The sequence below is a fragment of the Schistocerca gregaria genome, chromosome 5 (genome assembly GCF_023897955.1).
Source record: "Schistocerca gregaria isolate iqSchGreg1 chromosome 5, iqSchGreg1.2, whole genome shotgun sequence".
Classification (NCBI taxonomy): domain Eukaryota; kingdom Metazoa; phylum Arthropoda; class Insecta; order Orthoptera; family Acrididae; genus Schistocerca; species Schistocerca gregaria.
Window position 1 is genome coordinate 532,939,837 of NC_064924.1, and position 13,406 is coordinate 532,953,242.

A 13,406-nucleotide genomic window follows, 5' to 3' on the forward strand; every position below is an offset into this window, starting at 1 on the left:
AAGTTCGATTTCAGTAGCCCATTTAGTGCAAAGCAGATAGAGCCGCAAATTTCCACTTCTAAACTGTATGTACTTTTTATCGTAATAATGTGGTTCAATTATTGGTCCTAATGATCTAAGAGGGTTAAGCTGCATTTGGTAGCAACAATCATTTCACCTTGGCACCATACTTGGAGCAAGCCTCAATGAACACCCAAATTAAATATTTCTACACGTAAAGAAATATATATGTCGCTTACTAAGTTAAGATACAATTTTGGATGACTGACCGAGGTATGCTGTTCCACATTGGACAATACATTATACTTCAATGCAATAATATACTGAATATCTGAGAGTAATGCACGTTCGTAGAGGTAAGAAATCAGGTTTGGCATGCTTTCAACTATCCACTCACAACTACCTTTCAAGTCTACCAAATGTTATAGCGGGTGTATGCTAGGGTATCTGCACTAAAAAAAAGTCCAATTTCTTTCTTATAGTAGGCTTAAAGCGGTTTGTAACTCTGGCTGGTTCTTTTCCCAATGTGGATGTAGTGAATAAGAAAACAATCTTTGTTTAAAAACGGTTCATTTATTTATGTACACTCCTGGAAATGGAAAAAAGAACACATTGACGCCGGTGTGTCAGACCCACCATACTTGCCCCGGACACTGCGAGAGGGCTGTACAAGCAATGATCACACGCACGGCACAGCGGACACACCAGGAACCGCTGTGTTGGCCGTCGAATGGCGCTAGCTGCGCAGCATTTGTGCACCGCCGCCGTCAGTGTCAGCCCGTTTGCCGTGGCATACGGAGCTCCATCGCAGTTTTTAACACTGGTAGCATGCCGCGACAGCGTGGATGTGAACCGTATGTGCAGTTGACGGACTTTGAGCGAGGGCGTATAGTGGGCATGCGGGAGGCCGGGTGGACGCACCGCCGAATTGCTCAACACGTGGGGCGTGAGGTCTCCACAGTACATCGATGTTGTCGCCAGTGGTCGGCGGAAGGTGCACGTGCCCGTCGACCTGCGACCGGACCGCAGCGACGCACGGATGCACGCCAAGACCGTAGGATCCTACGCAGTGCCGTAGGGGACCGCACCGCCACTTCCCAGCAAATTAGGGACACTGTTGCTCCTGGGGTATCGGTGAGGACCATTCGCAACCGTCTCCATAAAGCTGGGCTACGGTCCCGCACACCGTTAGGCCGTCTTCTGCTCACGCCCCAACATCGTGCAGCCCGCCTCCAGTGGTGTCGCGACAGGCGTGAATGGAGGGGCGAATGGAGACGTGTCGTCTTCAGCGATGAGAGTCGCTTCTGCCTTGGTGCCAATGATGGTCATATGCGTGTTTGGCGCCGTGCAGGTGAGCGCCACAATCAGGACTGCTACGACCGAGGCACACAGGCCCAACACCCGGCGTCATGGTGTGTGGAGCGATCTCCTACACTGGCCGTACACCTCTGGTGATCGTCGAGGGGACACTGAATAGTGCACGGCACATCCAAACCGTCATCGAACCCATCGTTCTACCATTCCTAGACCGGCAAGGGAACTTGCTGTTCCAACAGGACAATGCACGTCCGCATGTATCCCGTGCCACCCAACGTGCTCTAGAAGGTGTAAGTCAACTACCCTGGCCAGCAAGATCTCCGGATCTGTCCCCCATTGAGGATGTTTGGGACTGGATGAAGCGTCGTCTCACGCGGTCTGCACGTCCAGCACGAACGCTGGTCCAGCTGAGGCGCCAGGTGGAAATGGCATGGCAAGCCGTTCCACAGGACTACATCCAGCATCTCTACGATCGTCTCCATGGGAGAAAAGCAGCCTGCATTGCTGCGAAATGTGGATATACACTGTACTAGTGCCGACATTGTGCATGCTCTGTTGCCTGTGTCTATGTGCCTGTGGTTCTGTCAGTGCGATCATGTGATGTATCTGACCCCAGGAATGTGTCAATAAAGTTTCCCCTTCCTGGGACAATGAATTCACGGTGTTCTTATTTCAATTTCCAGGAGTGTATATACATTCACATAAATAAAAACTCCAGATTTATTTTTACACAGTAAGATCAAGTATAAACAATCCACATGTATTTTTACATTATAGTGATCCCATGTGGGGGTATTAACTTTATCCAGGAGTACAAATCGTCTGTCGTCTTCTGTTGATAGCGCTAAATTTCGGTGTCACTCAGTGGAAACGTGATATATACTGAACAATATTTTTAAGAAACGAGATCAATATTCATTGTTATTCACCTTTGTTTAGGCTCTTCATCTATTGCAAACAGTAGTTTATTATAATATGAGCAAATAGGTGAAATATATCAAGAAGCTAACAATGTTTTAACAGGTGAGTGTTCATTAATTAAGTCGAACTGACACTGAAATACGTTCAATATCTCCTTAATGTAACTATCAACTAGTTTGTTGTACTGAATCAGAAACAGATGAGCTTAATAAATACACTGATATCCATCATACTCTTTAAAAGTAATAAAATGTTCAGATTGCGTAAAGCACACTGAGCGAAGTGGCACAGTGGTCAGCAAACTGGACTGGAATTCAGGAGGGTAACGGTTCGAATCTGTGATCCGCCGCACAGTTTTAGTTTTTCCATGATTTCCCTAATCTGGTTAAGGAAAATGTGAAGATGGTTCCTTTGAAATGTTACGGCCTATTTCCTTCTTCCAACTTACCCTTAAAATGAGCTTCCGCCCCATCTTTTAAAGAACTCGTTGTCGATGATATGCAAAACTTTTTTCTACAAAGCAATCTTCCTTGAACAGCTGCATTATTTTCACATTTACTTCTGAAAGGGCGTGTAGATCATAAATCCATGGAATTTGTTTAAGAAAGCTAAACACTTGCGAATTAAACACAGAATCCCAACGGACTTAAGGAGTGATGTTAATTTCTATTATGGCTCGACGACATGATAACCTATGAATGTGAATCGTCATTGTTATTTTCAATGCTTATAATATGCACAAATATATACATAGTTAAGACACTACGAAAAAAGAAACTGTGTATGGAACATCAGTTCTCGTGACTTGTGAAATGGTCTGTGCACTTGTTACTTCCCCTACATCTACATCTACATCTACATCTACATCTACATCTACATGACTACTCTGCAATTCACATTTAAGTGCTTGGCAGAGGGTTCATCGAACCACAATCATACTATCTCTCTACTATTCCACTCCCGAACAGCGAGCGGGAAAAACGAACACCTAAACCTTTCTGTTCGAGCTCTGATTTCTCTTATTTTATTTTGATGATCATTCCTACCTATGTAGGTTGGGCTCAACAAAATATTTTCGCATTCGGAAGAGAAAGTTGGTGACTGAAATTTCGTAAAAAGCTCTCGCCGCGACGAAAAACGTCTATGCTGTAATGACTTCCATCCCAACTCGTGTATCATATCTGCCACACTCTCTCCTCTATAACGCGATAATACAAAACGAGCTGCCCTTCTTTGCACCCTCTCGATGTCCTCCGTCAATCCCACCTGGTAAGGATCCCACACCGCGCAGCAATATTCTAACAGAGGACGAACGAGTGTAGTGTAAGCTGTCTCTTTAGTGGACTTGTTGCATCTTCTAAGTGTCCTGCCAATGAAACGCAACCTTTGGCTCGCCTTCCCGACAATATTATCTATGTGGTCCTTCCAACTGAAGTTGTTCGTAATTTTAACACCCAGGTACTTAGTTGAATTGACAGCCTTGAGAATTGTACTATTTATCGAGTAATCGAATTCCAACGGAGTTCTTTTGGAACTTATGTGGATCATCTCACACTTTTCGTTATTTAGCGTCAACTGCCACCTGACACACCATACAGCAATCTTTTCTAAATCGCTTTGCAGCTGATACTGGTCTTCGGATGACCTTACTAGACGGTAAATTACAGCATCATCTGCGAACAACATGGTAAATTATACCATACTTTGCCACTGTTGAGAAAGTCCAGTTCCATTTACTTACAGCTGTGATTCTAGCAGTTACGTATGCCTCACAGTTCTTCTAATTAACGAACAGTGCTGTGATTCCGTGTTGGTAGGCTTTCTGCTAAAGAACAGATGCTTTACTCTCTTCTCTAATGAAGACAGATTTTTCATGCGTTTTACACTTTCATCTTCGCCCAGATACTTCAAATTCTGCAACGTGGAAGCAGAAGAATCCCTGTTCTCTTGAATTACAACAAATAGGTTATAGTTCTCTTAATGGTAAAGGTAATGAATTTAAATTTTACATTTCACAATTCGAGGTCATTCAGTGATACACGCACAAAGTGCAGCTAAATCTACCAGCAACAACTTAAGTGACTATCTACCTCCAATGGCTGCCATGAATTTAATATCTGTCTTTCTGCACATGGCCAAGATGCCAATGTCAGTGCTTGCGCATTCTGGTTGTCACAACCTACAAGTGTGTCACATTTCACTAATCTGACATAAATGCTCGTGCAAGAAATGTGTACACACATTTAGTCAGCAAGGTCAGAGGAGATTTCAAGCTGCAGCCAGAAAACAGAAAAATGTGAACAAAATAAATTGCTAAGCAGCAAGCCAGTGATAGAAGACAATTCCAAACAAATACGCATTCAGAACTCAGAGTATTCCAACAGTAGGAGGTGAGAACCTGTGTGTGCCGTTACCTGACAGTGGATGTCAGCTACTGTAAGAGTACAACTATCTAGTAGCGAAACAACTGACGTTATTTGTATTTGCTATGGTCCAAATATTCTACAAATACCTGAATTAATGGCGATACACGTAATCTTCTTTGCTTGACGCACAACTTCAGCTACACGAAACCTAGAATTAACAACTACCCTGTATTCACTTAAAACTTCCGTGCTAATAGGCCGTGGCCGATCACGTGATCGACTGTGGCGCCTTCTGTACTGCTTATATAATGAGCGCTTCCTCGAGTTCTCTTCGTAGTTCGCCATTTTACCTCTGAGGATGTCTCCCGCAGTCGGAGACGAAACGTCAGGCGACAGTTTATACTTCGACCACGGCCTATCAGCCCGGAAGTTTTAAGTGAAGATAATACCGGCCGTGAAAGCTTACATCTACAGTAGCTGACAGCCATTTTTAACCTTCCATCTCCACCAGTTCCTCCTTGTCCCATGAGTGTCGTGTGTTTCTTGACACTACTTCAATTACAAAATACAGAGTTCGGAGCTGACAGATGTAGTTTGACTACGTATCTCGTATAATTTACATTGGATAGTCTGAGAGGCAATACATGATTTAAAAAGAAGTTTACTGTAAGAACAAATATGTAATAACTTTACATTGGGAACAAACACAATTAACAAATCAGAGATTGCTGTCAATAAACACACAGAAATTACATAAGGCGAAAATCTGCGTCACATATGCCCCCGAAATTTTCTTAAGATCAATTGCCCTTATAAAAATTTCTGTTAGTTACAGACATTAATCACTTTAACATTATACAGTTGATGATTTAAAACACTATATTAATCTGAATTTATACTACGTCGATTCATACTGTCGTGCGAGAGCACGGTTGTGCCATGTCTTTCAGTTCATCGACCACTTCTCATGTTTGTAAAGCCTGTGAACTGATTGCTACACCCGACTTTTAATGATTCTAAAGCACGTGGACCCATCGCTATGTCTTTATCATTAAATGAAATTCTGCAAATGTATCCGGCATTCCATTCCTACAAATAAACCACTCATATATATGCCAACAATGCCGACTGGCTCGCTATAAGGCGCGTATTTGCTGGACTTTCGCTGGACACAACTCTCTCGTACTGAAACAGGGCGACAGTGAACTGTGGAATAGAAACAAATACAGTATTGCTATAAACTTCTTTCTCCTCAACATCTTCTCTTAATAAATCAACTTTTAGCTGCCAGTGTACCTGCTTAATTCACATCAACCAGCTACTGGTTTCACTTGTTTATCCACTGTATTCTTAATTCTTTATTTTGGTACATATAATGGTACTATTTCTTGGCAGTGAGTACTTTATGCAACGTACTTCTCCCTCTTACAATTTGACAAACAAATGGAGTTTAATGACTCTGCGCTACTTCCTTCCAGTAATAAAGAATTTCAGCTTCAAAATACCAACTATCTCAGACTGTTTTTCTTTTGTAATTCTTGCTCTTCAGATGCGTATACTAACTAATTACATTTTCTGCTGTTGCTAATCTCTTCACTTTCACATCTTCTGCTTTACTCTGCCAAAACATCATATCTTCCTTTTCGTCTTATTTCTTCTATTCTTTCTCTTGTTTTCTTTCTTCTCTTTTTCCTCTCTGCCTTTTTGCTTCTCTTCTTGTTTGTTCTCTTTTTGATGTTAGACTTCTTTCTTCTCTTGTTCTTCTTTATCATCAGTTATATTTGTCTGAGAAGTTTCAGTTCAATATTTGCTCCTGCTACCATTCTAGTAATAGCTTTCGCCAATAGACTTTGACAAGTGTCAATTAAAGCATCTAGCCTACTCTGCCTTGCTCGTATTTGTGATTTTTTATCTCTGCTTCTCGTTTGCTTTGACCTTCTTCTATTTTATTGTAACTTGGTTTCATTGTATCGCTACTTTATTGTAATCTGCTGTTAATTCTTTTAACATTTCCAATGACTGACTCAACGTAAAACTGATGAAGGATTCTTCAGCTGGATGTACTTATACGACAGTATTCGCCTCAGAATATAGTGTTTCCTTCTTTGTTTGCTATTGCCTCTGTTTGTCTTTGAATAGTATTAACTACACCCCCCCCCCCCCCCATTCAGTTGTTTATTACACTGATGCCATTTCCTGCTTAATCGGTACCTCTTATCTGAAGTTTGTTGCACTTTTCTAAACAGCAGCTGTTTCCGTTACTGAAATAACAATGTACTGCATTACAGTCGCAAGACAGAACGGTGATATACAATCTTGTAACATGGCAGCTATCTACATCTACATCTACATGACTACTCTTCAATTCACATTTAAGTGCTTGGCAGAGGGTTCATCGAACCACAATCATACTATCTCTCTACTATTCCACTCCCGAACAGCGAGCGGGAAAAACGAACACCTAAACCTTTCTGTTCGAGCTCTGATTTCTCTTATTTTATTTTGATGATCATTCCTACCTATGTAGGTTGGGCTCAACAAAATATTTTCGCATTCGGAAGAGAAAGTTGGTGACTGAAATTTCGTAAAAAGGTCTCGCCGCGACGAAAAACGTCTATGCTGTAATGACTTCCATCCCAACTCGTGTATCATATCTGCCACACTCTCTCCCCTATAACGTGATAATACAAAACGAGCTGCCCTTTTTTGCGCCCTTTCGATGTCCTCCGTCAATCCCACCTGGTAAGGATCCCACACCGCGCAGCAATATTCTAACAGAGGACGAACGAGTGTAGTGTAAGCTGTCTCAGCTATCCTGCTGCAACATACCATCACTGTCGAAGATACTTTAAGCATGGATACCGATGGTCCATATTAATATTCACGTAGTCCACAACTGTCATAGTACCTTGGATTACTGCCACAACTGCCATTGAAGCCTAGGAGAATGACCGTCATAGCCTGATATGGCCCCCAACAGCCAGAGTCTGTGGTGCACTACATGTTCAGAGCAGCCGTTTGCCTGAGGGTTAGTGTATCCAGACATAACCATGGACCTGATGCAACAGGAAATGTACTTCATCCAACTAGGTGACATAACTCACAACTAGTCTACGTGTGTATCTGCATAGACCTGCATACTCCTCAAGCTCCACAAGGCGTGTAAGTAATCCTTGAAGGCAGTGCAACCGCCGAGGAGCGCTCACAGGAGGCCCTCAGTCCATGAGCCCCGTGCCACATGAATTCATCGTCTGGTGCCTTCGTTCTAGTAGGCCGTTGCTCTGGGGATGGCATGCTGTAATACGATGGAGGGAGAGGGCACAAAAGTCGCAGAGTGCAGTGAAGAGTGAAGATTCAAATTGGCACCCCTGATTTGTGGTGATGGTATCCAGACAACAAAAAGCTTCGAACCAGTGCAAAACACAGTCGATCATGTGGAAAAGGTATTTCTACCGCTTCAACTCTCTTATTCTGGTAGGGGTCCAGCAAGGTCCCAGTGTACGTGATGGTACCGCCTGCATGTTATGCCGAAGTTGCCGAGGGGCAGCTGTGCGTTTCGCCCCATCTCGCTTCGCTATCAGTCGAGGCATGCCAGTGTCCCTTGACAGTCGCGCATGACGATCGTCCAAACGAAGCACTCAGTGACAAATGGTTTCGTGACTCGAATTTCCGGGTGAGCGAGATTGTGTAGTCGGTTGAAGAACGCCTGTCACGTCGACGTGGAGTGGACTGGTCGAATCCTGTGCTGAGACACACAGCAGAAGCTGAACCAGGAATCGGTTGACATTAGATTTTGAGGTTGGAAGAACTGTCCTCGAGTAAGGCACGAATTGTATCCCCTCTTGTTCGTCCGCTAGCCTGCTGTTATGGAGAGAGAGGGAGATCGTGGAAGGTTCTTAACGACAATGTTACCTGTCATGTGAGGGTATTAGACGTTGGAATAGTACTGGGCGATTAGATCAAGATGCCGGAATTTTCGTAGGTTTACTTTTCTGGTGATATTCATGACGGAATATGGCACATACCCCTTGTCACCAGTACCTTCCTTCAATGTCGCAGTTCGATATATGGTTTGTTGTAAGTAGACTGTGTCTATAAATTATGTAGTTTTTACGTTAGATAGAATATAGTTAAGATGTATTGGTCACAAAATGAAAAATACGTGTATTTGTAATGCGGAAGGTTTATGATGAAAACAGTGCATAGTGTGCGTTGTTGTTAAATTTGTTAATGGGATGGAGGACACTAGTGCAGTTGTTGTGGACTTACTACATCAAGAGAAGGCGTCATTTGAATCTGGTTATCAAGACTCGACAAGACAACCTGACGGCCATGCCAAGTTAGAAGACGTTGTCATCATTACTAGCAATACGTCGATTTGTACTATAAAAGAAAAAATAAAACGTTTTGTTTGATTTCAAATCTATATCAGTTAGTTGTCTGTTGTTCTTCTTTGCATTCAGTTGAAACTTAAACATTCGCACGATCAGAATTACTGTTACTACGTTAATGTTTTATGAAGATAAATAAAACTGAACAAAATATGTTATTTATGGTAATTTAACGCCTGTATTGAGAAATTGTTTGTTTCAGGATCGTTGGTGTTTGATGTCCGTCATCACAAATGCAAGTAGTGAAACGTCCCCTTACAAAAATTATTGAATTACTGTGCTGATAAATCTCTTACATTATTTGATTTTCAAACAGCTGAGCAAAACTGAACGTACTCAGACATTTCGCTCTTTACCTATTCTGATCAACACTAAACTGACACACAATATTTTTTAGCGCAACGCAATTTGACTTTCAATAATCCCTACAAAAGAATGGCCCTGAGTAACATTAACCTATATCTTTCACAAATCACTTACCTCACAAACATATTCGTTCCTCGAACTGCTGCAATACACCGAGCGCCACTACTGCCAGCTAAATAAAAGATTCAAACTACTGAAGGAACCAACTACTGATAGGAATAGTTAGCAAATGAAAGATTTTGATAGAGAACAAACAATGTATTTACCTTAATAGTGTTCAAAATTCATAATATATACAGCAGTTCATGACATCCATTCTTACAAATGTACTGTTTCTGATGGACACACGTCCAGATCATCCGCTCTCAAAAATCCGCCATCTCACTTCCCCACATCCACTACTGCTGGCGGCTCACCTCCGACTGCCCAACGCTACGCGCTGTTAACAGCCAACAGCCCAACACTACAATAGCGAATATTACCACAATGCCACCCAGACACAGACTGCACACAGCACAGCCAATGATTTTCATACAGAGCGCTACGTGGCGTTACCAATATAAAAACCTAAACAGCCTACTTACAGTAGGAGAGTTGTTAGTCGATTGAATTTAGGAAAAGGACGTGGAATATCTTTTTACTCAAAAACTTCAGAAAAGTGACCAATTAATTGGGCTGGATTTAAGTGGGATTTTGGAAGCAGTATTGTCATTCAAATTCGATTTTAAATGGCAGTTACATTCTCTCTAAGTGATCACATCTGTTCAATAGCGAAACGACAGCATATTTGCTATTTACGTGACGCTAATTCAGAGATATGAGCTAGATAATTGCGCTCATTCCTGATTACTTGTATGCGCTAATTTTGTTGGTTGTCTTATACATGGACGATAACAGCTGCATTTTGAGCTACGAGAAATGTATTCATGCTTGAGATTAAATAGGATTTATTTGCGTTAGTTACGTAATTAGTACCCCCCCCCCCCCAGTCCTATTAAACAAGAACCTGCTAAGATAAATGTTTTCTTCGGAAGCGGCGACGGTGATATTAACACATTCAGTATTGGTGAAATATTTACAACGTTTTCGTAAAGTTACGGCTTTTGCAGAGCGATGTTATGAGTCAGTTTAACAATTAACTAGCTGTTACGGGCAATGACAGACCAAATCGTTCAACATACAGTATCAGAGACGTGAATATCGTTCCGAACCTATTACTTTTAAGTAATTAAACGCTCGGGCCATCGATGGACTCGATGAATTCGCTAGTATGCGCTCGCGAGCCTTTGCAGGTATTGACAGAACGTCTCCTGAATATTACCTGTCCGTTATATGTAGTACGTGATAGGCGGAAAATGTGTGGCCACAACGGACTTCAAAAACCAGGCACGCGCCTAACAAAAGTACAGATTTAACCCACTTATTAACCTCAAGATTTATTACAAGCAAGAAAAAAGAAACGATTTTTAAGAACAAATTCCGATAAGGAGAACTGATTTGCCTTTTAAATGAGTAGATTAAGCTTGAACTGCAACAATTAGATTAAAGTAAGTATAAAACATTGGACTTCGTTCTTTTAGAATTTTATCAAGTTGAGAATAAATTTTCTTTTATAGTTGCTTGTTTTCTTTTACACAATTTTGAAACAAAAACTAAAAATCTTGTGGAGCAGCACCTCTGCTGATTTTAACTACCAGCTGACATTGGAAGGGCATAACTTCCAACCATTTGTTGGACTGTTTCTTGCACTGATGCCACCTGTTGATTAACAGGTAGCCCTTCTGCCAAGATGGTTGAGCTGATCTAAAGAGTAGCTGCTTTTGTCATTACAAAAACGACATTCTGCATCTCGGTCTCCAGATAAAACAATTATAGACAAACGACTCCGGTTTTATCAAATCTAAGGAATGTGCCACACATTTAAGGTATTAAATTAATGCTGTCTTCACTGTATTCCGTTTCAGTGTACTGTTTACTATGCCTGGTACCAAAATTACTCTCTCCAATACCCAACTGCCACCACACTTTATTTTCACTAAACGTATTGGGTTATTTTCTCTTTAGAAGTCATTTGGCCGCCTATATAACGTAGTTACCTCTTTGATCACGTCCTTCTACCGAATAAGAACGTGCACTGACAAGCAAACCACTTCTGATACAGCGTTGCGTCACACTTTTTACATAGATAAAACAAATGTATCCAAGCACACTGCCACTATCAAGCCATGCATACGAAACTTAATCCAAGTACAAAAACTATAATAGTACCCAATTGATCTGTGTATCTATGACCTTGATTTTGAACTCAAATTTATATGAAATGGGAAGTTGATTATCTAATATTTAAATTTACTGTTTACTTTGTAGTTAATACTTTACATGGATATGATGTATTCCTTTCACGATAGTGAAATAACAGAAGGATAATGACTGCACCTGAAAAGTAAAATATGAATGAGCATAAGAAGAAGTCAACGAATAATGACGATGAATAACGTGAATTTGGCTAGACACTTGTATAATGAAATGGTTCAAAGACGTTTGTGAGTGTAGCTATGTAACGTCTGTACAGCAACACAAGAACTTGTTTGTTTCTGTTAACGTGCTTTATATTTTACAGTCTAACTTCTTTGAATTGCCTTTCTTCATTGAACAACTGAATTGAACAACTGATCCTATTGTTTGAAAACGCTTCAGTTTACTAGCTGAAACTGCCTGTGTGATAACTGAAATGTTGGTTTCGTAGTAAACAATCTGTATTATTTGTTTATTGCCAGCGACCAAAGATGAACTCAGCGTTCTTCTTCCTCTGGCGGTAGAGCGTCTTCTTTTGGTGAATGCTGCGTGGTGTATCGCTGGGCACCCTGCCATCACTGAGTTGAAATGGCTACAAAATTGCGGCGACTCCAATTCACATTAAACTAAAAAATAATACATTCTAAACTCCGCTCCAGACGACAGTTTGATGTACTTGAAATATCTTGGATAATTAGGGGAACGCTTCAGGATGGGTTTTGGGCGAGGTATTTGGTTGAAACACAGTGTTTATCGTCTAACAGTGTGCACCTGCAGTATTATTGTATTTACTCTGGCGAAGTGCACATATATTTAAGAATTTCCGCTTTTCACTCACAAACTGCTTTCAATGGTCTCACAAATACTAAAGCTAGTTTTAATCTGTCTGCCTAATACGAAAGTCTCCGTAACACCCACTTCTTCACATACACAGCTTGTTCATTTGCACGGTCCACAGTCCACTTCACTAGCTGTTCCACTCTTCATTCACTCCTTTCCCCGCATGTCTTCAGAAGGAGTCTCAACAGTTAACAGTCTCCTCAAAACTAGATGGAGCTACGATCTACCTTGTAACAGCCACGGTTGGCTTCAACTCTTCTCAATCAGATGTCTTCTCCTGGAAACAATTTCGGTTCTCCCTTCCTCCTTCTCGTACTTTCTTCTGCCCTCCAGATGTGCTTCCACATAATAAAATAATGTCTACGTACGTCATGTTACAGCATACAGTTCATGGTCCTGCGCTAACACTACGCCATTACCGTCCGTGACAACACTCTTCATACATCAGCAGTTTGTTAAAACAGCTTCACTTTAACTCGTTTCCTTTGTACTACTTTCTTCCACTCTCTTCTTGTCACTTTACAGTCTAAATATTATTTCAAAATACTTCTTCTTTACCACACTGCATAACTATCCCGCACTAACGAACATCCATCATCCTCACTGTCAGGTGTCTCCCGACCCCTATCTCAATTACAAAGTACATATGTTAATTTACACCTAATGGGCATAGTCGTGTATACAGATATTGTAAAATTTACATTGCAAAACTTGCAAGAAAATAACAGATTTACAAATTAAGTTTTATGTAACAGGAGACACATATTGACATTATGTATATGTAGGAAAAAAATAAAGATCCAATAACTTTAGATCGGAATCAAAGACAACCAACAGAACAGCGATAATTGTCAAAATAACACATAGAAATTACATAAGCTGAAAATCTCTGTCTCGAGTACATGCTCAG